The sequence below is a fragment of the Acinonyx jubatus genome, chromosome D3 (assembly GCF_027475565.1).
Source record: "Acinonyx jubatus isolate Ajub_Pintada_27869175 chromosome D3, VMU_Ajub_asm_v1.0, whole genome shotgun sequence".
NCBI classification, from domain to species: Eukaryota; Metazoa; Chordata; class Mammalia; order Carnivora; family Felidae; genus Acinonyx; species Acinonyx jubatus.
In genome coordinates this window covers 64,613,881-64,640,216 of record NC_069392.1, presented here as the reverse complement: position 1 = coordinate 64,640,216, position 26,336 = coordinate 64,613,881, and the positions used below count along the sequence as shown (strand labels likewise).

Genomic DNA, 26,336 nt, shown 5'->3' with positions numbered 1-26,336 from the left:
AGAGTCAGGTACTCTTCCAACTGAGCCAGCCAGGCGCTCCAGCCTATTGCATATTTCTAACAGTACTTATCACTCAGTATTTAGTCACCACTTTCTTTGCCTGTCTTCTTTACAAGGCTATTGTCGCCTTTTGTCTCATTTACCTCTGTGTCCTTAGAGCTTGACACAGTTCTGAGAACAGAGTATATGCTCAATAAATGTTTAACATGTAAAGAAGAAGTGAACACGGAAATCTAACCTACTTGATTAAAAAAAAAAAAGGTATCCACTGCTCTTCGCCCCTACACACGCGTAATTACATATATGTAATATTCAGGGCCATGCAACTGAATTCCGTATTTAACTAGTTCCCTTTTCATTTTTTTAATCTGATAGTATGTATATTTTTTATTGTGGCAAAATACCTATCACTTAAAATTTACCCTCTTAATCATCTTAATGAACATCTTAGTTCAGTGGTGTTAAATATGTTCATCGTGTTGTGCAATCATCACCGCCATCCATCTCCAGAACTCTTTTCGCTCTGTGGAACTGAAAGCCTATATCCATCAGACAATAACTCCCCATTCTTCCTTACCCCAGCCCCTGGCAACTATCACATTTCTGTCTGTATGATTTTGACTGTTCTAAGTGCCTCATATAAATGGAATCATACAGGATTCGTCTTTTTATGACTGGCTTATTTTGCTTAGCATAATGTCCTCAAAGTTTCTCCATGTTGTGACCTGTGTCAGAATTTCCCAACTTATATATTATATTATATTATATTATATTATATATTATATTATATTATATTATTATATTATTATATTATATGTTATATTATCTTAATTTCATAACATAGTAATACATATTAACTTACATTCCATTGTGTGTGTATAGCACATGTTGCTTACCTGTTCACCTGTAGATGGACACTTGGGTCGCTTCCACATTTCAGCTCTTGTGAATAATGCTGCTATGAACACGGGTGTACAAATATGTCTTCAGGACCCTGCTTTCAGTTCTTTTGGGTATGTGCTCAGAGGTTTAGTTGCTAGATCATATGGTAACTCTATTTTTAATTTTTTGAAGAACTGCCATATGTTTGCAACAGCAGCTGCACCATTTTACATTCCCACCAGCAGTGTGGAAGGGTTCCGGTTTTCCCACGTCATCATCAACACCTTGTTGTTTTCTGTTTTTTTTGATAGTAGCCATCCTAAGGGTATGAGGTGATACTGTAGTTTCATTTTGCAATTTCCTAATGGTTAGTGACGTGGAGCATCTTTTCATGGGCTTGTTGGCCATTCGTATGTCTTCTTTGGAGAAATGTCTATTTAAGTCCTTTGCCCACTTTTGAATCAGGTTGTTTGGTTATCTTTTGTTGTTGAGTTATCTGTGTATTTTCTGAATATTAACCTTTTTATTTTTATCAGATATGTAAGTTGCAAATATTTTCTCCCATTCTGCGGGTTGCCTTTTTACTCTGTTGTTAGTGCCTTTTGCTGCACAAAATTTTAAAATATTCATGAAGTCCAATTTGTTTTTTCTTTTGTTACCTGTGCCTTTGGTGTGCTATCTAAGAAGTCATTGCCAAATCCAGTGTCATGAAGTTTTTGCCCTATGTTTTCTTTTAAGAGTTTTATTGTTTTAGGTCTTACATTTAGGTCCTTAATCCATATTGAGTTAATTTTTCTGTATTTGGTATTAAGTAGGTGTCCAACTTCATTTTTTTGCATGTGGGTATCCAGTTTTCCCAGCACCGTTTGATGAAAAGACCATCCTTTTCCCATTGAATAGTCTTGGCCCCCTTGTCAAATGTCATTTGACCATGTATGAACAGCTTTATTTCTGTTCTATTCTGTGGGCCTGTCTTAATGCTAGTACCACACTGTTTTGGCTACTGTGGCTTTGTAGTAAGTTTTGAATTCAAGAAGTGTGAGTCCTTCAGTTTTGTTCTTCCTTTTCAAGGTTGTTTTAGCTATTCAGGGTCCTTTGAGATTCCATATGGATTTTAAGATGGGCTTAGAATTTCTATTTCTGCAAATTAAAATCAGAGACTCTTTTTAAAAAATTCTCCAGCATACTAGGTATTTTTTAAAAGCCCTCTATACCCCCATCCTCCTCTGGAGACCCCCTTTTTGGAGCCCTCTGTCCTCTGTCCCAACTGCTGCACAACTGTCATCCTGGGCTTTCCTTCAGTGCTCTCTTGAGTTGGAGCCACTGTTTTCCAGATCCTATGTCACTTAGAGAGCTCTCAAAACATAAATGAGTTCATATCCTTCCCCTGCTTGAATTCTTCCAGTGGCCTCTTGTGGTACTCAGAGTCTAAAAGTCTGACCATGGCCTACACAGGTCTGCCAGCCCCAGACTAGCCTGCCCCTCTGCACGTATCACTTACCTTCTCTTGCTCACCTACTCTACTGTGGCACTTCTAGGTCAGTTACCAAATGATGAATTATTGTTTCTGACTAGCCAATTTGCTTGCCCCACCTGCCTGTTTCTATGGCATCCTGTGCCCATAAGACAATCCATAATAGTGTAACTACCTCTTTAATGTCTGATTCCCATGACCATAAGCTCCATGTGATGTGTCTGACTTGTTCAGAACCATATTCCCTCCACATCTAACATGGTGCCTGGCTTGTAGCAGACACTCAGCAAATGAGCTGACACTCATCCAAGCCGATGCTCTGTCTTCACATTCCCTTGGTGAGAAGTGTTATTCTAGGCTTCTAAAGAGCCTGTCCTACTATGACTGGAGGGGTCATCTTGTGCTTGGGAGAATGCTGTTGTCAAGGATGGGCTCTGGCTGTACTGGACGCCTTATGCCCAAGGAAGGGCACAGAGCAAGGTCCACACACTAAGTGCTGACCACATGGTGAGAGACCCTGTGACCAATAGAGAAAACACAACACTGGTTAGAGAGAGGAGCATTCCGGTTCGAGCGACCAAAGCAAGATGGGTCAAAGTCAGAGTGGTGATCATGGCCCTGGAGGTGACAAGAAAAATGACAAGGAAAAGAAAAAGAAATACAAACCTCCCGTACCGACTAGAGTGGGGAAAAAGAAGAAGAAAACAAAGGGACCAGTTGCTGCCAGTGAGCTGCCACTGGTGACATGTCACACTCAGTGCCGGTTAAAATTACTGAAGTTATGGGGCACCTGGGTGGCTCAGTCGGTTAAGCGTCTGACTTCGGCTCAGGTCACGATCTCGTGGTCCGTGAGTTCGAGCCTTGCGTCGGGCTCTGGGCTGATGGCTCAGAGCCTAGAACCTGCTTCCGATTCTGTGTCTCCCTCTCTCTCTGCCCCTCCCCTGTTCATGCTCTGTCTCTCCCTGTCTCAAAAATTAAAAAATAAACGTTAAAAAAAATTTAAAAAAAATTACTGAAGTTAGGATTAAAGACTCTCTTCTCATGGAGGATGAATTCATTAGAAATCAGGAACAAATGAAGACTTTAGAAGAAAAGCAAGAGGAGGAAAGATCAAAGGTGGATGACTGGGGGGACCCCAATGTTGGTAGGAATGTTGGAAGAGATCACTGTATCTACATCTGTGGGCTCAGAACGCTATGTCAGTATTCTTTCCTTGGTGGACAAGGATCTGCTGGAACCAGGCTGCACGGTCCTGCTCAACCACAAGGTACATGCTGTCATAGGGGTGGCTCATGGATGACACGGATCCCTTGGTCACAGTGATGAAGGTGGAAAAGGCCCCCCAGGAAACCTATGCTGTTATTGGGGGTTGGACAACCAAATCCAGGAAATTAAGGTATCTGTGGAGCTTCCTCTCACACATCCTGAATATTATGAAGAGATGGATATAAAGCCCCCAAAGGGGGTCATTCTCTATGGTCCGCCTGGCACAGGTAAAACCTTATTAGCCAAAGCAGTAGCAAACCAAACCTCAGCCACTTTCTTAATAGTAGTTGACTCTGAACTTAATCAGAAGGTGATGGGCCCAAACTCGTTCAGGAATTGTTTCTAGCTGTGGAAGAACATGCACCATCCATGGTGTTTATTGATGAAATCGTTGCCATTGGAACAAAAAGATATGGCTCAAGTTCTGGTAGTGAGAGAGAAATTCAATGAACAATGTTGGAACTGTTGAACCAGTTGGATGGATTTGAATCAAGAGGTGATGTAAAAGTTACCATGGCCACATACTGAATAGAAACTTTGGATCCAGTGCTTATCAGACCAGGCTGCATTGATGGGAAAATTGAGTTCCCCTGCCTGATGAAAAGACTAGGAAGTGCATCTTTCAGATCCACACAAGCAGGATGATGCCAGACTTTGATCATGGCTAAAGATGACCTCTCTGGGGCCGACATTAAGGCAATCAGTAGAGAAGCTGGTGTGATGGCCTTGAGAGAACAGAGAATGAAAGTAACAAATGAAGACTTCAAAAAGTCTAAAGAAAATGTTCTTGATAAAAAACAAGAAGGCACCCCTGCAAGGGCTCTACCTGTAGCGACCACATTTGCCTTCAAGGAAATGGTTGGGAGTGTCCCGACTCCTCGGAAGGATGAGGCAGGGGAAGGTACCCAGAGGAACCCATGTTCCAGTTGATCTTTCTTAACAAAACCTCCTGTGTACATTTTTGAGGGTGATGTGGATATAGGATGCCCACTGGGTTGCTTTCATCTGTTGGCCATGTGCAGTGCTCTGCCCCCAATAAAGCGAGCTCCTTCTCAGGTAAAAAAAAAAAAAAAAGAGAGAGAGAGAGAGAGAGCACGCATTCTTCCCTAGTCATCACACCATCTCAGGCAATTCAGCTTAACAACTATCTGTGAAGTCCTGAGCAGCAGCCTTGTGGTAGCTGCTGTGGGTCACAGAGTGACATGAGACACCTCACCTTCTGGAGACTGTTATCTACTCAGTGAGTTCAGTCTCCTGTGCTATTTAAAAACAACAGTTTTTTAATATTAACATAATAAAATTAAGGACATTAAAAATGTATTATTGGGGCGCCTGGGTGGCTCAGTTGGTTAAGCGTCCTTCTTCAGCTCAGGTCATGAGCTCATGCTTGTGGGTTTGAGCCCTGCGTCGGGCTCTGTGCTGACAGCTCAGAGCCTGGAGCCTGCTTCAGATTCTGTGTCTCCCTCTCCCTCTACCCCTTCCCTGCTCATGCTCTGTCTCTCTATCTCTCAAAATAAATAAACATTAAAAAAAATTTTTAAAAAGTGTATTGTTAGTGATTTGGTACTTTTCCCCATTTTGTCCTCCATGCATAGGTATAATCATACCGTATGTACTATTTTGTATTCTACTGTTTCCACATAATAAATAAAATATAAATATAAGAAAGTATCAAAAGTTTATCTATTGCTATCTACTTTTCTCAACAATCATTTAAAAAATATTATAATTGATGAAACTGTCTTCTTGCTGTTTGACATTTATATAATTTCTGAAGTTGTCTATAATAAATAATGTGCTGCACATCTTCATTTATTTAGGATATTTAAAAATTGGAATCTTTGGGGCATCTGGGTGGCTCAGTCAGTTGAGCCTCCAACTTCAGCTCAGGTCATTTCAGTTTGTGAGTTTAAGCCCCGTGTCTGGCTCTATGCCGACAGCTTGGAGCCTGGAGCCTGCTTTGGATTCTGTGTCTCCCCCCTCTCTGCACCTCCCCCACTTGCATTTTCTCTCTCTCTCTCTCTCTCTCTCTCTCTCTCTCTCTCTCTCACAAATAAATAAACATTAACAATTTTTTAAAGAAGTAATTAAAAAATGGAATCTTTAAATATCTGTTTCTGGAAATTCATGAAGGAACTTGTCACTGCTCAACTGTTTTACTATGTTTCTCTGATGAGATCACTCCCTCTCTTTCCATGGTGTTAATTTCATACCTTTTCCACGCTACTCAGACCTCTACTTCCTTCCCATATGCTCACTCTGTTTTGATGATCTTGCTTCCTACTCCATGGAGAAGCCAGACACCAGCTGGTGAAAGCTCATTTACCTTCTGTATAAATGGGATTAGGTTTGGCCATGAGTAACAGAAAACCCAGAACAACGGTGGCCTAGACAAGGGCAGTGTTTATTTCTATCTCACATACACAGAGTCCCTAGCCAGAGCTCGGCATGACCAGAAACGATACCCCTGCCTGCTTACTCCAGCGGTACCTGGTTCAGTGCCTGATACATAATGGATTTGACGTAGGCAGGGTGGGCCCCAGGACCCAGAGGGGGGTCACACAGGACCAGCCAAGAGGGTCATTGGTTTTGTGCAGGACAGAAATCAGCACCTGGTTGGCTTAGTTGCAAGAGCATGCAACTGTTGATCTTGAGGTCATGAGTTCGAGCCCCATGTTGGGTGTAGAGATTACTATAAAAAACAAAAAGAAAAGAAAAGAAAAGAAAAAAAAATCAAACATGAACCTGAAGGAAGTGAAAGCAGAGTTTGTTGAATACTGTCAGTGATAGCACATAGCAGATTGAGTGTCTGGGAGACTTGGAAAAGAAAGGAGAGTGAGTCTCTCCATTGCTCGGGGTTAGGGCTTATATTGGAAACGGTCTCAAGGTATATGTTCCTTCAGGAATCCAGAGTAGGGTCCCCTCAAAGGCGAGTATCAGGTGAATAATAGGTGCTATTTCTTAAATCACTGAAGGTAGGGAGGATTGATGTCAGCATCGGCAGAGGTTGGTTTGAAGCTAATGTCCTGGGACATGTTTGGGCTCCGGTCCTTCTTAGATGATAAAGTGTTTGGGAGCCTAGGACAAGAATCCAAGAATGATTAACTTTCCTGCCTCTCTCTTGGAGCGGGAACATAGATAGCAGCTTGGTTCATTCAGATGCAAGGTGAAATATAGAACATGAGTAAATGGGGCCTAGCAGAGAAACAGCAGAGACGGAGCCTTTCTAAAAATGGAGCTGCTCTCTTTCCCTGTCTGAGATTCACAGTACTATCTGTTGAATGAAAATAGCGTTCATTTACATTAGGACACTTAAAAACTTTTGGTGTATATATAAAGTGATTTCTTAGAGAGCAGATGTATTCTCAATGTCTCCAATAATATCCCAAGGTACTAGTTCCACTACCTCAGTCATGGCCAGTGTGGTTTCTTCCCTGCCCATTTAATAAGCAAAAACAGGTGCCTCATTAAACTTGCATTTGTGTTTTTACCACCAGGGAGAGTGAACCTTTGTTTACTTCCATGTTCTATTTCCTCTTTTATGAATTGTTTTTTTTTCTTTCCTTGTGCTTTGCTTATGAATCTACGTAAGCTGTAAAAAATGATAAAGGTATTGTTTGTTATTTACTACGAATATTTGAAAGCACATTCTCACATCTACATATGTATGTGTATACATATGTGTGTTGTGCATGTGATTCACATCTTCTGGCCTCCAGTAAATACCGTGTGCAGTAGTGAGGGCGGTCCTGAGGCACTCAAGCCTCTGTGTCGGACATTCTTGGGTTGGAATCCCAGCCCTGCTCCTTTTAAGCTGAGGGATATGCCTTGTTCAAATTACTCAACTTTCCTAAGCTTCGTATTCTCCTCTGTAAAATGATCATTATACTTAAAATGTATACATATTTTGAAAATGCTTTATACAGTCAAGTGTGTTGAGCTAATCTTTTGTGATTTCATCTATTATATACCAAAGTTTAAAAACTTCTCCCCATGCTTGATAAACATTTAATTATTTTTCTTTGAACTTTTCTATGGTTAAAGTTTTACTCAATAGTTAATTGTCTTTTTGGATGAGTCCCAGGTGTTCTGACATTTGCAGAAGCCAGAGATCTGTGTGACCTCTAAAGTCAGGAGAAGATTGACTCCTGCCCTCAGTGGGCCTACGCTCTTGTCAGGGGGCAAACACACATGTATGATCCCGATGGGAAATAGGCTGACCTACTCTGCTCACGCTAAGAGGTGTGGGTTAGCAGAGTAGGATTATGGAGTAGGCCCAGCTGGGTGGGTGCCATGGGCCACCAGTCCCTAAAAAGCGCTAAGATAGCCCTGGGCATGTGATAACATGGGAAAAATCTGTGTTTCCAAAACACCTCAAGGGAGAGTAAGGCTTGGCACAGGGCTGGAAGGAATACTTAAATAGGCTGCTTAGGGTAGGGGGACCGAGCCTCTGCCCCTACCTGCAGGCCCTGCTTGAATGACAACAGTTGACAGATTGATGTCCTCTGACAGGCTGGAGCCTGGTTTCGGGCTTAGTTTTGCTGGGTGATGGATGCAAGAGGAAACACTGTATGGTCACTGTAGTCTTTCCTCTCCACTCTTGCCTTACAGGGCTGATCCGATTCTACTCCAATTTGAACACTAGGTTTTCTATTTAAAGAATAGCTGCTTGAGGTGACAGGTCCATAAAGGGCCACAAATGTCTGAAAACCCTAGAAATACAGTCCCTTTACTGCTCCAGGCCTTGGTTGCCCTGCCTCTTGGAAACTGCTCTGAGGATATACTCTTTAAAAAAAATTTTTTTAATGTTTATTTATTTTTTGAGAGAGAGAAAGAGAGACAGAGAGACAGAGCATGATTGGAGGAGGGGCAGAGAGAGAGGGAGACACAGAATCCGAAGCAGGCTCCAGGCTCTGAGCTGTCAGCACAGAGCCTGATGTGGGGCTTGAACCCACAAACCATGAGATCATGACCTGAGCTGAAGTCGGATGCTTAACCGACTGAGCCACCCAGGCACCCTGGGATATACTCTTTTTTTATCAAACACAGGCACTAAACTTTCTCCCTCCCAAGACAGCCAGGTCTTGAACAAGGGGTCCAAAAAGACCTTAGTTCTCTGGGATAAAAAGTATTTCTCTAGGCCTTTGTCAGCACTTCTACTGATGGTCAGGTCTGGAGATCTGAACAGTTGACCAGTCCTGTGGGTTGTCCCCAGCTCAGCCTTCATCCAACTGTCCTATGCTAGCACCTACCTGTTTAATCAGGATTCCCATGTAATTCCTGCCAGAAGAGTGGTTGGCTTTGATTCTGACCAGCTGTTGTTTAGGGCCATCATCTTGGCCGGCAGGCTTCTCCCTGGCTGACACCAGCTGTATTTCCCTTTCCTGGGCTGAGTAGGTGGAGAGTCTGTATATGAGAGACCATGGTGTTCTCCTAGATATCCTTAGCTCTGAGTCAAAGGCAGCAAATATGATGCAAATCAAGGCACCTGCCATTGAGCCATGTGGCCACTTCTGCAGACACTGAACTGAAGGGCCCCAGGACCCAAGGGCTTGGGTCAGCAAGCCAGAAGCCTGTCTGCTCTCCGGGGCAAAGAAACGAGTCCTGTGGACAGGGTTACAGATAGGGAAGCTGGAAAGACCAGGGGGCTCAAGAGAGGCTGAAGGTACAAGACCGCAACTATTCAGATGGAATTGTGGTCGATTCCATGGGAACCCAGGAAGTGGGGAGGGAGAGGCCACCAGCTAAGGGCAGCTGCCGTCCTCCCGGCCACGGCTCCGTATCGTTTGGGATCTACATCCGACACTACCTCAGACTAAGTGAGTGCCTTGCCCAAAGCCACTCAGCTAACCGCTCTGAACTTGAGCTTCCTGTTTTGCAATGAGGACAATACTGTCTGGGCAGCCCAAAACTAGGACCATTCTGTGTCTCAGATGAGAAGATAGATTATAGTTGTGCTAAAGACGTGGAACTGTTGGTAATGCATTTGTATATCGATATTGTAGCGCTTTGCTTTTTTTTTTTGCAGTTAATTTTAAAAATTGAGATAATTCATGAAAATGGGTGGAAATAACTTTAAAATTTTTAAGGAATTGTTAGAACAAGTGAAATATAGTCCCTAATCCCTAAAAATTGTCATTTACAGCAAGCAGCAAGAAAGGTATTTGTAATACATTACTTTAGAAAAAGTTACTACCAATTCGTAAAATAAAGACCTCCTCATTTTTTTTAAGTTTATTTATTTATTTTGAGAGAGAAAAAAAGCATGAGGGGGGAAGGGCAGAGAGAGAGAGGGAAAGAGAGAGAATCCAGGATAATCTCTCCATTTCAGGGTCCTTAATGTAATGACATCTGGGAAGTCCCTTTTGCCATGTGAGGTAATGTGTTTACAAGCTCCAGGGATTCTGACTTGGATATCTTTGGGGGCGGGCCGTTGTTCTGCCTAGAACATAGGGTGATTGGATAGTCACTCCATGTGTTTGGGGGACAGAGTGATCACTGGGGGCTTCTCTGGAAAGATGACATTTGAGCTGAGATGTGAAGGGTAAGGTCCAGCCAGCCTTCTGGAGTGCTGAGGGAAGGGGGAGACAAAGCGGCGAGGCTAGAAAGGGCCTGGCGTGTTTGAGGAACAGAAAGATCAGTGTGGCTTCAGCAGGAAGCAGGCCGGATTGCTGGGAATCAGTTTGACAAAAGCCAATTTGCTGAAATGATCAAGTCACTAAAGTCCTGCTTCTAGTAATTACCTAGAAAGCTAAAGCATGCTGTGTTATCGAGGGTAATTTCAAGAATCTTTAAAATTAATAGGTTTTATTATTTAGTGCAGTTTTAGGTTTACAGAAAAATTGAACAAAAGTACAGAGTTCCCATATTGCTCCCTCCCACCCCAGTTTCCCCCTCTATTAATATCTTGCATTAGTGTGGTACATTTGCTACTCTTGCTGCACCAATATGGATGCATTATTATTAGCTAAAGTGCATAGTTTATGTTAAGGTTCACTGTGTTTTATAGGTTTTGACAAATGCATTATGTCATCTATCCTCCATCATAGTATCATACAGAATTGTTCCACTGACTTGAAGAACCCCCTGTTCATCCTTCCATCCCTCCTTCTGAACCCCTGACAACCACTGACCTCTTTGTTGTCTCCAGTTTTGCTTTTTCCAGAATGTCATGTAGTTGGAATCATACAGTATGTGGCCTTTTCAGATTGGCTTCTTTCACTTAGAAGTATGTGTTGAAGATTCTCTCATGTCTTTTTGTGGCTGGATGCCTCATTTCCTCCTATTGCTGAATAATATTCCCTGGTGTGGATGTACCACAATTTGTTTATCCACCTGCCTACTGAAGGACATCTTGGTTGCTTCCAATTTGGCGCAGTTAAGAATAAAGCTGGTATAGGGGCGCCTGGGTGGCTCAGTCGGTTGAGCGACCGACTTCGGCTCAGGTCATGATGTCACGGTTTGTGAGTTCGAGCCCCGCGTCTGGCTCTGTGCTGACGGCTCGGAGCCTGGAGCCTGCTTCGGATTCTGTGTCTCCCTCTCTCTCTGCCCCTCCCCAACTCATGCTCTGTCTCTCTCTGTCTCAGAAATAAATAAACATTTAAAAAAAAAAAAGAATAAAGCTGGTATAGGGGCACCTGGGTGGCTCAGTTGGTTGAGCGTCCAACTTCAGCTCAGGTCATGATCTCACAGCTTGAGGGTTCCAGCCCTGTGTCGGGTTCTGTGCTGAACTCAGAGCTCGGAGCCTGCTTTGGATTCTGTGTCTCCCCCTCTCTCTGTCCCTCCCCTGCTCGTGCACTGTCTCTCTCTGTCTCTCAAAAATAAATATTAAAAAAATTTAAAGAATAAGGTTGGTATATACATTCATATGTAGGTTTGTATGGACACAAGTTTTCAGCTCACTTTAGTTAAAATATGGTTTCAATGAATCAGATTCATTGGTCTAGTTCAGCTGAATGTCATTTTAACATGTGTTATTTCACGTCTAAGGTGCCTGAGTGTCCTCCGTGCTCAAAATTCATGCAAAATGCTCCTTGGATTAGGCTGGGTAAGAAATCAGTGAGTTAGAGGGGAAAAGCCAGTGGACTTAGGAGAATGTGTACTGGAAGAAATACTTGATATTTGCTTCTAGAATTCTGACATTTAAGACATGTGTTAAATCTGAAATTTGAATATGTAAGACATTCTCATTCCCAAAAGTCATGGACCCGAAGTGCAGAAAATCTAAAACATACTGAACTTGAGCTGGCCTAGTGACATTGCAGTGGTGAAGCCAAAGATAAACTAAAAGTAAAACTTAACCAAATCTAAATAAAAACTTTGAGGAAAAAGCCCTCAAAGACAACACAAATTGTCATCAATTTTACAGAGTCTCTAGGAACAAGTAGAAACAAGAGTCACATATTTCCGGGGTCAGGGAAGGCTGAATCACTGAGAGATAGAGGATGAGTAATTTCTGGACTACAAAGAATCATTACTTGGTATTATCCCTACAAACAAAGTTAATCATCCTGATGGGCACATTTGGAGATCATTGCATTTATTTGCATATTTTTGGTTGGGTAACATTTTTTTTTGCATTTATGTACTTCTGTTCATGTTAAGAATATAATGATCAGTCAAATTGTAACCTAAGCCTCCATTCCTTCATTTGTAAAAGGATGGAAATGAATTATGTGATTTAGCTCTAAGATGCTCTCAAATACAGTAGCATTCTAAGGCTAGAATACTGTGGGAAAATAAATAGACTCTTTGACTACCTAGAATGTTTAGGACATGGGATATTCTGCTTAATTCCACTTTCCAATCAATTGATAATTAACCCCGATTCGTTTTTGGTTTGAAATTTGTTAGAAATTATAAATCCACATCTTGGCAAATCCACACCCAGAGCACGTAAGGGATTTTTTTTGAGGATTCTTCTGATTTAGGTGCTGGGGTTTCAGAAATGGAAACGGAAAACATGAAAGATACTGAATAGGAATGAATGCACTTTGTTCTCATCAACATCACACAGTTTATATTAGTTTGCGGTTTCTTGGCTTTAGATAAATTGTCATGGAAGAAATCCAGTCAGTTGACTATCTGGGTTACTGGGGTCTGAGATACGGTGTCCAGTCAGCGGCTGTGAAATGCATCCCAGACATTACTGCTGCAGGGATGTGGCTGCTTAAGAGGCTTCACGGTTATGTAGTGTCTTAAGACTTTGAGATTTATTCTCGTTTGCGTATTTGGTTTGCCTAGTAGGTGAACCAGAGGATAATAGATAGAGACTAAAAGCCTTCAAAATTGTATTTCAGTGGGGATGTGACATGAAGGGTGTCAGAGGCTGGAGGGAATTTTTATGGACTGGACTCCAACTTCCCACGGGGAGCAAGAGGGAATACAAGTCAGCTAGAGTAGTGACTGGATATTTCCCTGGGCTTGACCTACTTTGGTTTCCTGACTTAGTTCTCTTATTTGCTTTGACAGTCGTGGTAGTTTGTTGGGTATTTGATCTGGCTGGCTTTCTTGGCTCTGCTGGCTGGACTGCTGGGGTTTAGAGAAACACTGTCCTGTTCCCTTGGTCCCCTATCTGAGGACCTACTTCAAATTTTAGGTATAACCGCTTCCTGGCACTTGCTGGCTTTTCCAGGCCTGTGCAGTGTCTTGGGCATGTCTGGAGGATTCTCTAGGGAATGCTGTGGACCAGGAGGAAGACTTGAGTCTGTATTTCTGGACATTGATGCACCACTGATTGGTGCTCAGTTCAGCAGCACATGTACTAAAATTGGAACAATGCACCACTGACTTTACCCTGTGATATATACAGTCACGCACCTCTCAGGGGTAAACTATAGAAGTTCAACTTGTATTTATTAACTGGAAAAGTGTTAGCATTAACATTAGCAGTGCCCTTAGCTGTGGTCTAATGTTCCTCATGAATTGAAACACCCACCTTCGATTCTTAGATTTTTCTCTCCCTGTGGATTTGTAAGTCAAATTTCTCATGTCCCTGAGGGATGTGTGTGTGTGTGTGTGTGTGTGTGTGTGTGTGTGTGAAACAGCGAAAGAGAGAGAGAGAGAGAGAGAGAGGGAGAGAGAGAGGGAGGGAGGGAGGGGGAGAGGGAGATTTAGATCATATTGAAGGTTAGATGGGTAATGCTGAACATTAGCCAGCTTTCTGAACATTGATATCTTCTAAATCTTATGCCTTCTATGTTAAATTTAGAGGGATATTCGTCTTTCACAAAGTCATGGTCTCAACATACATAATATAAATTTTCTGTAGTAAAATGTGAAATTGTTCCTTTTTTTACGTTCAGTTTTGTTATGAGGAGTCCAAATAGTTCAGAAATAGAGGTTGCCACTAATAAATGTGTGGTGTGTTTCCTTTCGGACTTTTGTCTCTGTATTTATATACAATGTAGTTATGCATTTTTCTTAACAAATATGGACTCATTTATTATGGGCTTATATAGGAACCTTTCATTTGTCTCATGATAATATATTGTGGATATCTTTTCGTTACTATGTATAATTCTATTTTATTCCAGTATCAACTTGTGATTATGTTGGGCCCACCTGGATAATCCAGGATCATCTCCCCCTCTCAAGATCTTTAACCTAATTGCACCAGCAAAGCCCTTTTTGTCATGTAGGGAAATATATTCATAGGTTCTGGGGCTTAGACAGGGACATCATTTGGGGTCATTGTTCAGTCTGTCATACTGGTGTTTTCTAGGTGTCTCCGCGGTAAAATTACTGCTTTCCCTTTTGTAAGTAATGAATAACTAATGTAATTATATAAAATAATGTAATTAATAAGTAGCTTAAGGGGGGATACTTTGAAATTATGTAAATGTACTGCTTTCCTCAAACTTTTATCCATTAGTTTTTAACATCCATTGGTGATTCTTGCCTGAATGAATTATTAAGGGGGTGGTCATTAAAAATTTTTGACAGTTTTGTTGAGGAATAATTGACATGTAATAAACTGCCTGTGTTTCCTTTTTATTTATTTATTTATTTTTTAATTAAAAAAATTTTTTTTAACATTTATTTATTTTTAAGAGACAGAGAGAGAGTATGAGCAGGGTAGGGGCAGAGAGAGAGAAGGAGACACAGAATCTGAAGAAGGCTCCAGGCTCTGAACTGTCAGCACAGAGCCTGATGTGGGGCTCAAACCCACAAACTGTGAGATCACGACCTGAGCCGAAGTCAGATGCTCAACCGACTGAGCCACCCAGGCGCCCCTCATTTTTATTTTTTTTAAAGAATTAAAAAAAATTTTTTTTAACATTTATTTATTATTGAGAGACAGAGAGACACAGAGCCTGAGCAGGGGAGGGGGAGAGAGAGGGGAAGACACAGAATCTGAAGTAGGTTCCAGGCTCTGAGCTGTCAGCACAGAGCCCGACGCGGGGCTCGAACTCACAAACTGTGAGATCATGACCTGAGCAAAGTCAGTTGCTTAACCAACTGAGCCACCCAGGCACCCCTAAAAAAATTTTTTTAAATGTTTATTCATTTTTTGAGAGAGAGAGAGAATGCGCCTGTGTGCATGTGAGTGAGTGGGGGAGGGGCAGAGAGAGAGGGAGACACAGAGTCTGAAACAGGCTCCAGACTTTGGGCTGTGAGCACAGAGCCTGGCGTGGGGCTTGAGATCTTGACCTGAGCTGAAGTTGGACCGATGGAGCCACCCAGGCTCCCCTAAACTGCCTGTGTTTTAAGTATAAAGTTTAACAGGTTTTCACATATGTCTACCACCCATGAAACCATCCCCACAGTTAAGCTTGTGAACCTATTCATCACCCCCAAGTTTTCCTCACACCCCTTTGAAATTCCTCTAACCTCACCTGCCTCTCTCGGGCAACCACCACTCTGCTTTCTGTCTCTGTATATTAGCTGCGTTTTCTAGAATTTGTATAATCCAAGCACAGTAGGTGCTCTTTTTTTTGGCCTGGCTTCTTTCATTTACCATATTTGTTTTGAGTTTCATCCATGTTATTGTATTAATAGTTTGTTCTTTTTAGTTACTAAATAAGATTCCATTTTATGGATATGGACATGTGACAGTTTGTTTATCCATTGATCGTTGATGGACGTTTGAGTTGTTTACAGTTTTTAGCTATTACAAATAAAACTGCTATGAACATTTGGGGTTGCTCAGTTGGTTACGTGTCTGACTTTGGCTCAGGTCGTGATCTCATGGTTCGTGGGTTTGAGCCTGTGTCGGGCTCTGTGCTGACAGCTCAGAGACTGGAGCCTGCTTTGGATTCTGTGTCTCCCTCTCTCTTTGCCCCTCCCCCCACACTCTGTCTCTCTCTTTCTCAAAAATAAATAAACATTAAAAAAATAAAAAAACTGCTATGAACATTCATGTACATCTTTGTATGGTGATTTTCTGATTCCATCTATTATAATGAAGTTGGCATTCTACTGTAGGGAAGAGCTTTCTCTCCTCTCTCTCTCTCTTTATTAGTATGCACACAGGGATTCTTATTTCATTCGATGGATATAGTATGTTACCATCATGATTTCTCTTGATGCTCAAATTTTTCTGGATTTGGATAGCAAGGGGTCCCTCTAAACTGGATTGTGTGCCCTAGATTTTGTGTCCTTTAGATATATTCCCATCATTCTTTGAGCACTCCTCGCTTTCTGGGACAAGATGTTATAGGCTTAATAGCTAATTTCTCTGCCACAGTCCTAGAATCTGCTATTTCTCCAAAGAGCCCCGTTTCCTTTTAGTAGAGAATAGGATTTAGAAAGCAGTATTTGTGCTGTGGGTGTGCTCATTGCTACCTGGAATTCATTGTTTCTAGGCTCTTTCAACAGAGTGAGGAAACATATGTATGCATAACAATACCTCCAGTTCCATTACAACACCACAAGGTTATTCTAGCCTTCTCCCACTTGCTGTATTTTCCAGAGGTATGCTAGTAAATGGTTAACAACTTCTCCAGGAGATAAACTTTTATCTATGCTTTGCAGCATTTGCCAATTTCCATGGTGTAAAAACTCCCTCCATGGCCATTTTCAAACCACCAACATGACATCACTGAACAAGGAGTTAGGAAGAGATGTACAGCATTGGTCCTCACTGGTGTGAGCCAGGTCTTGCATGCCACTGTAGGAGAAGTGGGCTCCTATTATCCACAAAATATTTACTCATTTCCTAAATGAGCCCTAAAACACATAGAAAGTAGTTTCAGGATTGCTAACCAATACCATTGGGAGCAACAAGCTAGCGTTTAATGCGTCTAACTCCTTTGGCTTAGGATGAGAACACACTGTCAGAATAGGGTGGCTAAAGTTACCTGGGTTGGTTCTACCTCCCTCTCCTTTAGTGTGGTGATTTTATTCATTCAAATGAGGTTAGGTTTGTTTATTTCTCTTTGTATTCCATTAGCTAGGTTTCTCCCTTACTTGTGTATGTTTCTAGTGTTTTCCACTGTGTAAAATATTAACATAATTTCAAAAGTTAGAACAGCTTAGAAGGGTGTACCCAGAGGTGCCTGGGTGGCTCAATTAGTTAAGTGTCTGACTCTTGATTTCGGGTCAGGTCATGATCTCACAGTTCGTGGGTTGGAGCCCCTGCTTGGGATTCTCTCTCTCTCCCTCTCTCTCTGCCCCTCCTCTGCACGCACATGCATGCTCTCTCTCTCTCAAAATAAATACACTTGATCTATTCCAAAAGGCCGAGAGTGATCTCTCTCAAAATAAGTAAATAAACTTTAAAAAATAAAATAAGTGTACCCAGAGAAGCATCACTTTCGCCCCCTTCTTCTATCCCAATTCTACTCCTGTCCTGTCCTTTCTGATCCCACTTACCCTGTGTAAGTGACTAATTTCATTAATTTCTGGTTTATCTTCTCTGTTTCTTTTGTACAAATGAGTAGATACATATATGTATATTCTCATTTTCTTTTCTTTCTTGTGCAAAAGGCAGTATACTACATAGAATAGCCATGAAATCGGAAACGTGTGTGTTTTTGTTTTACTTTTTATGACTGAAACTCCTTGATTACTTCTGGGGCATGCTAATGATAGGTGTAGTCCATGAAAATCAGAAACATGAATCCCTTGAAACAATGCAAAGGCGCATGTGCAGGGGTTGATAGAAATGCTGTATTGATAAATTATGTTCATAACAGTTTTGCATAATGCATTATTAAACTATGCATTGCTAATCAAGGACAGTACATTCAACATATCATATGATATCATTGAAAACTTTGTAATGTAATAGCAATTAATCATTTCTTACGTATATTAGCCTATGCTTCCAGACTTTGGGACCACGCTGAAGCTACCCTCTTGCCCTTTGTTTTTTTAGGTTTAAAAAATACAGACTGAGAGAACTTAGGTGGCTCAGTTGGTTAAGTGTCTGGCTCTTGATTTTGGCTCAGGTCGTGATCTCCGGTCTTGAGATGAGCTGAGGGCAGAGCCTGCTTAAGATTCTTTCTCCCTCTCCCTCTGCCCCTCTCTCTCTGCGCGCTCTCTCTCTCTCTCTCTCTCTCTCTCTCTCTCGTACAGAGCCTGATGTGGGGCTTGAACTCATAAACCATGAGTTCATGACCTGAGCCCAGATCAAGAGTCGGACACTCGATATACTGAACCACCCAGGTGCCCCTCATTCTTTTTTATAGAACTTCATTGTGAGGATATACCACTCTCCCTGTGTGTGAATATTTAGGTTGTTTGCAAAACTTTGTAATTGTAGACAGCACTTTGTTGGAGGTGTATGTTCAGGGTAAATTCCTACAAGTGGAATAGCTGGCTAAAAAGGTAAACGCACATGTACTTTGGTTATTATTGAATTCCCCTCTCTTAAAGTTTGAACCAATCTTCATTCTCACCAGCAATGCACAAGAGTAGCTGCTGCCCGCAGTCTTGTCAACTGAGTGTGTTTCCTCTTGTTAATTTTGCCATTCCAATGGGTGAGGTTAAGTTTCCATTTGCATTTCTCTTTTAAAAAAAATTTTTTTTTTTACATTTATTCATTTTTGAGAGACAGAGCACAGTGGGGGAGGGGCAGAGAGAGAGGGAGACACAGAATCCGAAGCAGGCTCCAGGCTCCGAGCTGCCAGCACAGAGCCCAACGTGGGGCTTGAACCCACAAAACCACGAGATCACGACCTGAGCTGAAGCCAGACACTTCAACCGACTGAGCCACCCAGGAGCCCTGCGTTTCTCTTTTTTAATAGGTGAGGTTGTATATATCTCTAAATATTTAAGGAACGCATACACACCGAGTAAATCATGTTCCATATCTTTTGCCCATTTTCTGATTCTTTTTCCATCAATTTTATTTTATTTTATTTATTTTTTATTTTTTTAATTAAAAATTTTTTAATTTTTTTTTCTTTTCCATCAATTTTATTTTTTTTCAACGTTTTTTAATTTATTTTTGGGACAGAGAGAGACAGAGCATGAACGGGGGAGGGGCAGAGAGAGAGGGAGACACAGAATTGGAAACAGGCTCCAGGCTCCGAGCCATCAGCCCAGAGCCTGACGCGGGGCTCGAACTCACGGACCGCGAGATCGTGACCTGGCTGAAGTCGGACGCTTAACCGACTGCGCCACCCAGGCGCCCCTTTTCCATCAATTTTAAAGAATTATTTCTATGTCAGGGATATTAGCCCTTTAGTGGTGATTTAATTGCAAGTGTTTTCTCTTTGTCAGTTTTATGTTTATTCTTTATGTTTATTATTATTTTTTGCTATGAAAATGTTTTTATGTTTAGGTGGTCAGATGCATGAACTTTTTTTGTTGTTGCATTAGGATTTTCAGTCATAGTTAGAAAACCTTTGGCATGTTTATCTCTAGCACTTGCAGGTTTCATGTGTTTACATTGAGATCTCTGATCCATTTTGAATTATTCTTGGGTACATTGTGGGGTTTGTATCTGCTTTTACCATTTTCTAAATGGCTAACAGTTGTCCCAGCACCGCTTATGAAAAAGCTCATTTTTGCCCCAGTGATGTGAGATGCTACCTTCAGCATATATTACTTTTCTGTGTGTACTTGTGTCTATTTCTGGGCTTTATATTCTATGCCACTGGTCTGTTTGACTATTTATTATGCACCAGCCCCACAGGGTGTTAATGATGGAGGCTTTATAAAGTGTTTAAATGTCTGGTAGGGCTGGCTTCCCTTCAGAACTTTTCATTCTCAGTATTTTTCTGGCCATTTTTGCATTTTTATGATTTCCATATGAACTTTATTTAACCACATAAGAAAAAACTTGTTGGTATTTTCATTGGAATAGCATTACAGTTATAAGTTAACTAAGAATTGACATTTTTATGACACTGAGTCATCCTATCCAAGAACAAAGATACCTTTCCATTTGTATCATATCATCTGCAAGTAGAAATGGTAGAGATGGTTTTATTTCTTTCATAGCTCCTATGCTTCTAATCAATTTACCCCCTCAAATTGCATTGGTTAATCCCTCTAGTATGAAGTAGTGGAGAAAGGGGGCATTCTTGCCTTGTTCCCCATCTTAATACAAATAAATGCCTGCAGTGTTTCTCCTTTAAGTAGGATATGGGCTTTAGGCATAGGACATATAAATATATATAATCATTTTAAGAAAGTACCATCAGTTTCTTTTTTCTTGAGTTTCTTTTAAAATCAGCAATGGATGTTGAATACTGTTGAAGGCTTTTTTGGCCTTGCATTGCATTGCTGCAATAAATTATGATGACCTTGTGGCTTAAAACAGCAGAAATGTATTCTTTCACAGTTCCGGAGGCCAAAAGTCCAAAATCAGCATCAGTAAGATGAAATCAAGGTGTCAGCAGAGACATACTCCCTCTGGAGGTTGTAGGGAAGAATCTATTCCTTGACTTTCCCAGCTTCTGGTGGCTGCTGGTGTTTCTTGGCTTGTGACACATCACTCCAATCTTGGCTCCGTGGTCACATGGCTTTTCCTCCTAAGTGTCAAATCTCCCACTGCCATCTGTTTTATAAGAACACTTGTGATTGTGTTTAGGGCCCACCCAAATAATCCAGGATAGTCTCTCTATTTCAATACTCTTAATGTGATCATATCAACAAAGACTTGGTTTCCATATGAGATAAGGTTCATGGAATCCTGGGATGAAGACCTGGGTATCTTTGGGGTCTATTATTCAGTCTACCACGGGTATCTATGGAGAAAATCATGATTTTTCTGTTAGATTTATTGAAGTGTTTTATTAGATTAATAAATTTCCTAATATTCACCCAACTTTGCGTTCCTGGAATAAATCCCACTTAGTCATGTTACATTCTTTTCAGAATGTGTTACTGAATTATTTTTGCTAATATTTTATTTAGAACATTTTGATTAATATTTATAAGTGATATTGGTCTTCAACTTCCTTTTTTGTACTCCACTGAGTTAAAGTATTGTGTTATACTTGCTTTGGAAAGTGAATTAGGACATTTTCTTTCATGTCCAATCAATTTTGGAACCTCAGGAATACTTTTTTCCCCTGACGGTTTGGTGGAATTCTATTTTCCGTGAAACATCCAGTTCAGTTGCTGTTTTTTCCTCCTTGATTACTTTCTGCTGCTTCTGTGGGAGCTGGCCTGCTGAAACTTTCTATCTCAAATGGGGTCAATTTTGTTAAACTGTATTTTCAGAACAGGCTAATTTCGTCTTTTTTTTAAACGTCTTCTAAGTTGCAGTCTAGGAAAAAAATCTCTTACCTCAATATTTTAAAAAAATATATTCTATATTTTCTTCTTACATGTTTATGATTTCCATGCTTAGAACTTTAATTAATCAGGTATTTGTTTTAGAGTATGATGTTACAAAGGGCTCTATATTTAGTCTTTGGCAAAATGGACAGTCATTGTCACAGTAACATTCATTGAATAAGCCATCCTTTGCTTTCTGGTTTCATGCTTCTTTTATCATATATGAAATCCTCCGTGTGTGTAAAACTACCTCTGGACTGTTGTTTGTATTTTATTTACCTGATTGTCAATTCACAATGTCAGTACTATGCTTTTAAAATTTTTTGTTACTTTATACTGTTTTTCATAGGGGTAAGTTCCTCACTCATTACTTTTCAACATTTTGTGAGCTTTTTTCATTCACCTACCCTTTCTGGTGGGCTTTGGAATGAAGTTAAATTTAAAAAGAAACCCCAGTAACATTTTGATTTTTATTGGAATTATTTTAACTTTATAGATTTACCTGGGGAGAACCGAATTTTTCTAATATTAGATTTTTCCATCTTGGAGTAGGATATATTTCTAGATGTATTGTGATTTTGTCTGTATTTTTTGGTAATGTCTTATACCTGGTAATATCTATACCAGATTTTGTCTGTATTTTTTGGTAATGTTTTTCTTCAAAAAAGCTTATTCCTAGGTATTTTATTTTATTTTATTTATTTATTTAATTTTATTTTTAATTTTTTAAAAAATTTACATCCAAATTAGTTAGCATATAGTGCGACAATGATTTCAGGAGTAGATTCCTTAGTGCCCTTTACCCATTTAGCCCATCTCCCCTCCCAAAACCCCTCCAGTAACCCTCAGTTTGTTCTCCATATTTATGAGTCTCTTCTGTTTTGTACTCCTCCCTGCTTTTATATTATTTTTGTTTCCCTTCCCTTACGCTCATCTGTTTTGTCTCTTAAAGTCCTCATATGAGTGAAGTCCTATGATTTTTGTCTTTCTCTGACTAATTTCACTTAGCATAATACCCTCCAGTTCTATCCACGTAGTTGCAAATGGCAAGATTTCCTTCTTTTTGATTACCAAGTAGTACTCCATTATACACACACACACACACACACACACACACACACACACACCACATCTTCTTTATCCATTCATCCATCGATGGACATTTGGGCTCTTTCTATACTTTGGCTATTGTTGATAGTGCTGCTATAAACATGGGGGTGCATGTGTCCCTTCGAAACAGCACACCTGTCTCCCTTGGATAAATGCCTAGTGGTGCAATTGCTGGGTCAGAGAGTAGTTCTATTTTTAGTTTTTTGAGGCACCTCCATACTGTTTTCCAGAGTGGCTGCACCAGCTTGCATTCCCAATCCTAGGTATTTTATGTTTTGTTGGTATTGAGAATAGGATTTTGTGTTTTAAGTTATGTTCTTTTTAAAAAAAATTTTTAATGTCTATTTATTTTTGAGAGAGACACAAATGTGAGCGGTTGTTACATTCTTAAGTGGTCATTGTTGATGTGTACGAAAGCTTAATGCTTTTTTAAAAAATGTATTTAATTCAACTCCTAGCTTTTCATTTGATAAAATGTCTGGTTTTCCAAGTAGGTACTTGTATCCTCTAGAAATCATGACAATTTCTGATATGTTTTTGCCTGTCTGGAGTGAGAAAGTGGGAAGGGTGCCCTGGAGGCGAAGGGCATTTACAGGACTTGACAACTGTGTGTAACCTTTTTTTCCTTTCAGTTTGTACTGTGGAAGCTTTGGTGGTGCCAAGGGACGGTAGCTTGTTGCTCTTCTGCTCTTTCTGCCCTTGCTGGGAGCCTGCTGCAGGGTGGAGTCCTCACCAGCTGTGGCTTTGGCACAGAAGTCCCAATTGGCTGCTCTGCCTCCACTCAGCGGGGCGGGGCACTGGCCGGGCTCCCTCGGCCTACAAACACTGCCCATGGTTTCCGTGGTTGCTTCAGTTTCAGCCCCTGCTGACTTGAGCTTCAGGGTTTCTAGGGCTTTGCCCAGAAGGTCTGTGGAATTTCTTGTTTGGCGTGGGCTAGAATACTGGCTTCTGTCCTCTGTGCATCTAGCCCCATTGGCTTTTTGTATAACGGAAATTCCTACAAATCTCCAGCTTCCTCCTTGGGCCCTTCCTTATTTTCTATTATTGTTATGGATCATTTGGTATTTTAGTGGGGCCCAGGAACACAGGAGAGAGAACAAAAGACCTCAATTTGGCATCTTTAAAGGATGGAGGTGGGGAGGAAGACTTCAGATTATAAAAGCAGTATAAATATTTTATAGTAAATTTAGAAAATACAGATGTGTGGTAAGAAGAGAATTGCTTTCAGCGTTTTGGTGCACATCCTTCCAACCATGGTTTTGTTTTGTTTTGTTTTGTTTTGTTTTCCTGATGCAGGGGTTTGGTGTCACACAGTTACTTCCAAGTGTATTTTCAGCTGAGTGGACTTGCCTTTTTAACTCACCTGCTGACTTGACAGGAGGAACATTTAGACATGTGAAAATGTCAAGTGTGGATCCAGCCCAGGCAGAGCTGGGGATGTCTGATTGAAGGCTGGAGGAGGTGAGGGAGGCACCCGGTGGGCTTGCAGAGCACAGCTGGAGTCAGAACTGGGGTGTGTTTCATTCTTGCTTTCACAGTCCCCTGCTATGGCTTACGAGAAGGCTTAAGGACAAAACCACGATATGGTTTTGACTTTATTTTTTTTTAATGTTTATTTATTTGGAGAGAGACAGAGAGAGAAAGAGAGAGAGAGAGAGAGTGAGAGAGCAGGGGAGGTGCTGAAAGAAGGAGAAAGAGAGAATCCCAAGCAGGCTCTACGCTTTCAGCCCAGAGGCTCAAGCTCATGAACCGTGAGATCATGACCTGAGCCCAAACCAAGAGTCAGACGTTCAACCGACTGAGCCACCCAGGCGCCCCAATTTTGACTATTGATTTAGGAACACATGGCCGAAACAGCAGTTTCCATATCCCTTTCTGAGGTCTCTCTGACACCTTTCCGGCTGCTTCCTGTGATGATGACATATTTAAAAAAATTTTTTTTAATGTTTTATTTATTTTTGAGATAGCACAAGAGGGAGAGGGTCAGAGACAGAAGGACAGAGGATCTAAAGCGGGCTCTGTGCTGATAGCAGCGAGCCCAATGTGGGACTTGAGCTCACAAACGTGAGATCATGACCTGACCTGAAGTCAGACGCTCAACTGAGCCCCTCAGGTGTCCCGACATACTTACTTATTTTTGAATAGCTAACAGGCTACATTTCTTTCACTGTTGTCTGTTTTTAGTAAAAAAGTTCACACGGTCCAAATACATTTGATTTTTTGCTTATGTGGCCTGGTCTTGAGAAATTTGAATGTGTCTCTCATAATGCCTTTAGTTTATGAAGCACTTGACAAACTCAAAGCACAATATCTCATTTGATCCTTACAAGAATCCCTGTTTGATAGTCTGGTAAGTTAACATGAAGAGAGTCTGAGCTCTTAGCCCAAGGTCACATAGCTGGCGCGGGGTAGAATTTGGACTCAAATTCATGTACATTGTTAAAGCCTGGGCGTGTCCCTTGTAGAATTGCTGGGGTTAGGGGGGCGCCTGGCTGGCTCAGCAGGTGGAGCATGCCAATCTCAGTCTCGGGGTTGTGAGTTCGAGCCCCACACTGGATGTAGAGATTACTTTAAAATCTTTAGGGGCATCTGGATGGCTCCTTCAGTTAAATGTCCAACTTCAGTTCGGGTCATGACCACGCATTTTTTTTTTAATGTTTATTTTTGAGAGAGAGAGAAAGACTGCAAGCAGGAGAAAGGGAGACACAGTAGGAGCCTAAAGTAGGCTCCAGGCTTTGAGCTTTCATCAGCACAGAGCCAGACAGGGGGCTAGAACCCATGAACCATGAGATCATGATCTGAGCCAAAGTTGGAGGCTTAATTGACTGAGCCACCCAGGTGCCCCATGATCTCATGGTTTTTGAGTTCTAGCCCCTGCTTTGGATCCTCTGCCTCCCTCTCTCTCTCTGCCCCTCCCCAGCTCATGTGGGCATTCTCTCTCTCTCTCTCTCTCTCTCAAAAATAAATAAACATTGAAAAAAAAGTCTTTAGAATTGCTGGAAGCAGACCGACAGAAAGTCAGCTATGGTCCTTGTCCTCCAGGAAGAGAAGCTGTGTGGTTGAGTGGTTTATGAATACAGACTTTGTTCCTCAGTTGCTTGTCCTATGAATGAAGATAATAATGATCCCTGTGTTGCAGGATTGTTATAAGAATTAAACAGGATATTCCACTCACAATAGTTGGTATGCTATTTGGAATACAGTGAGCATTCAATGGATGTTAGACCTAATTATTAATATTAATTAACAATAACTAATCCATATTTGCTGATAAGGTGAGTTTGAACCGTTTGGTTTTACCTCTCTGGGTAAAAGAGATAGGAAAGCAAGCAGGAAAGAAAGGTCCGGGTGGAGACCATAGGGAGGTAAAAGGAATGCCTTGGTCTTTACTCCCAGTCTACTGTTGCTGTATAACTTTTCATGAATAACAGAGATTTGAATAATATTGTTGGTTGAGGGTTAAGATCTTTCACTGTGGTTAGAGGTAGTGATAAGGAGACCCTCGCTTCCTATTTTCTCCAGCTGTAAAACATGGAAATAGCTCCCATCTTGCTGTGTTTGTGGAAAACGCTGTGGACCTGTAATGCAGAGTGTGGCACAGCATATCCTCAGGCAGCGAACAAATGCAGCCTTTGTATGTAACACCAAGTCAGCAGACCCCAGCCCCGGGTCCCCAGAGGGCATCAATGTTAATTTGCATTTTTTACTCAAAATCAGAGTTGTGGGGTTTTTTTTAAGTTTATTTATTGATTTTGAGAGAGAGAGAGAGAGAGAGAGAGAATGGGAAAGCAGGGGACGGGCAGAGAGAGAGGGAGAGAGAGAGAATTCCAAGCAGGTTCCGTACTGTCCATGTAGAGCCTGATGCGGGCCTCAAACCCACGAACCATGAGATCATGACCTGAGCCAAAACCTGAGTTGGATGCTTAAC

General features: G+C 41.2%; 1 protein-coding gene and 1 pseudogene across 2 annotated transcripts in view; both read left to right on the top strand.

Annotated features, from left to right (window-relative positions):
• The window catches only part of PSTPIP2 (proline-serine-threonine phosphatase interacting protein 2), a 77,965-nt gene that overhangs the window by 9,923 nt on the left and 41,706 nt on the right, over nucleotides 1-26,336 (top strand). The gene's annotated exons all lie outside the window — the stretch shown is intronic.
• LOC128312315 (26S proteasome regulatory subunit 4-like) lies at nucleotides 782-5,669 on the top strand (annotated as a pseudogene).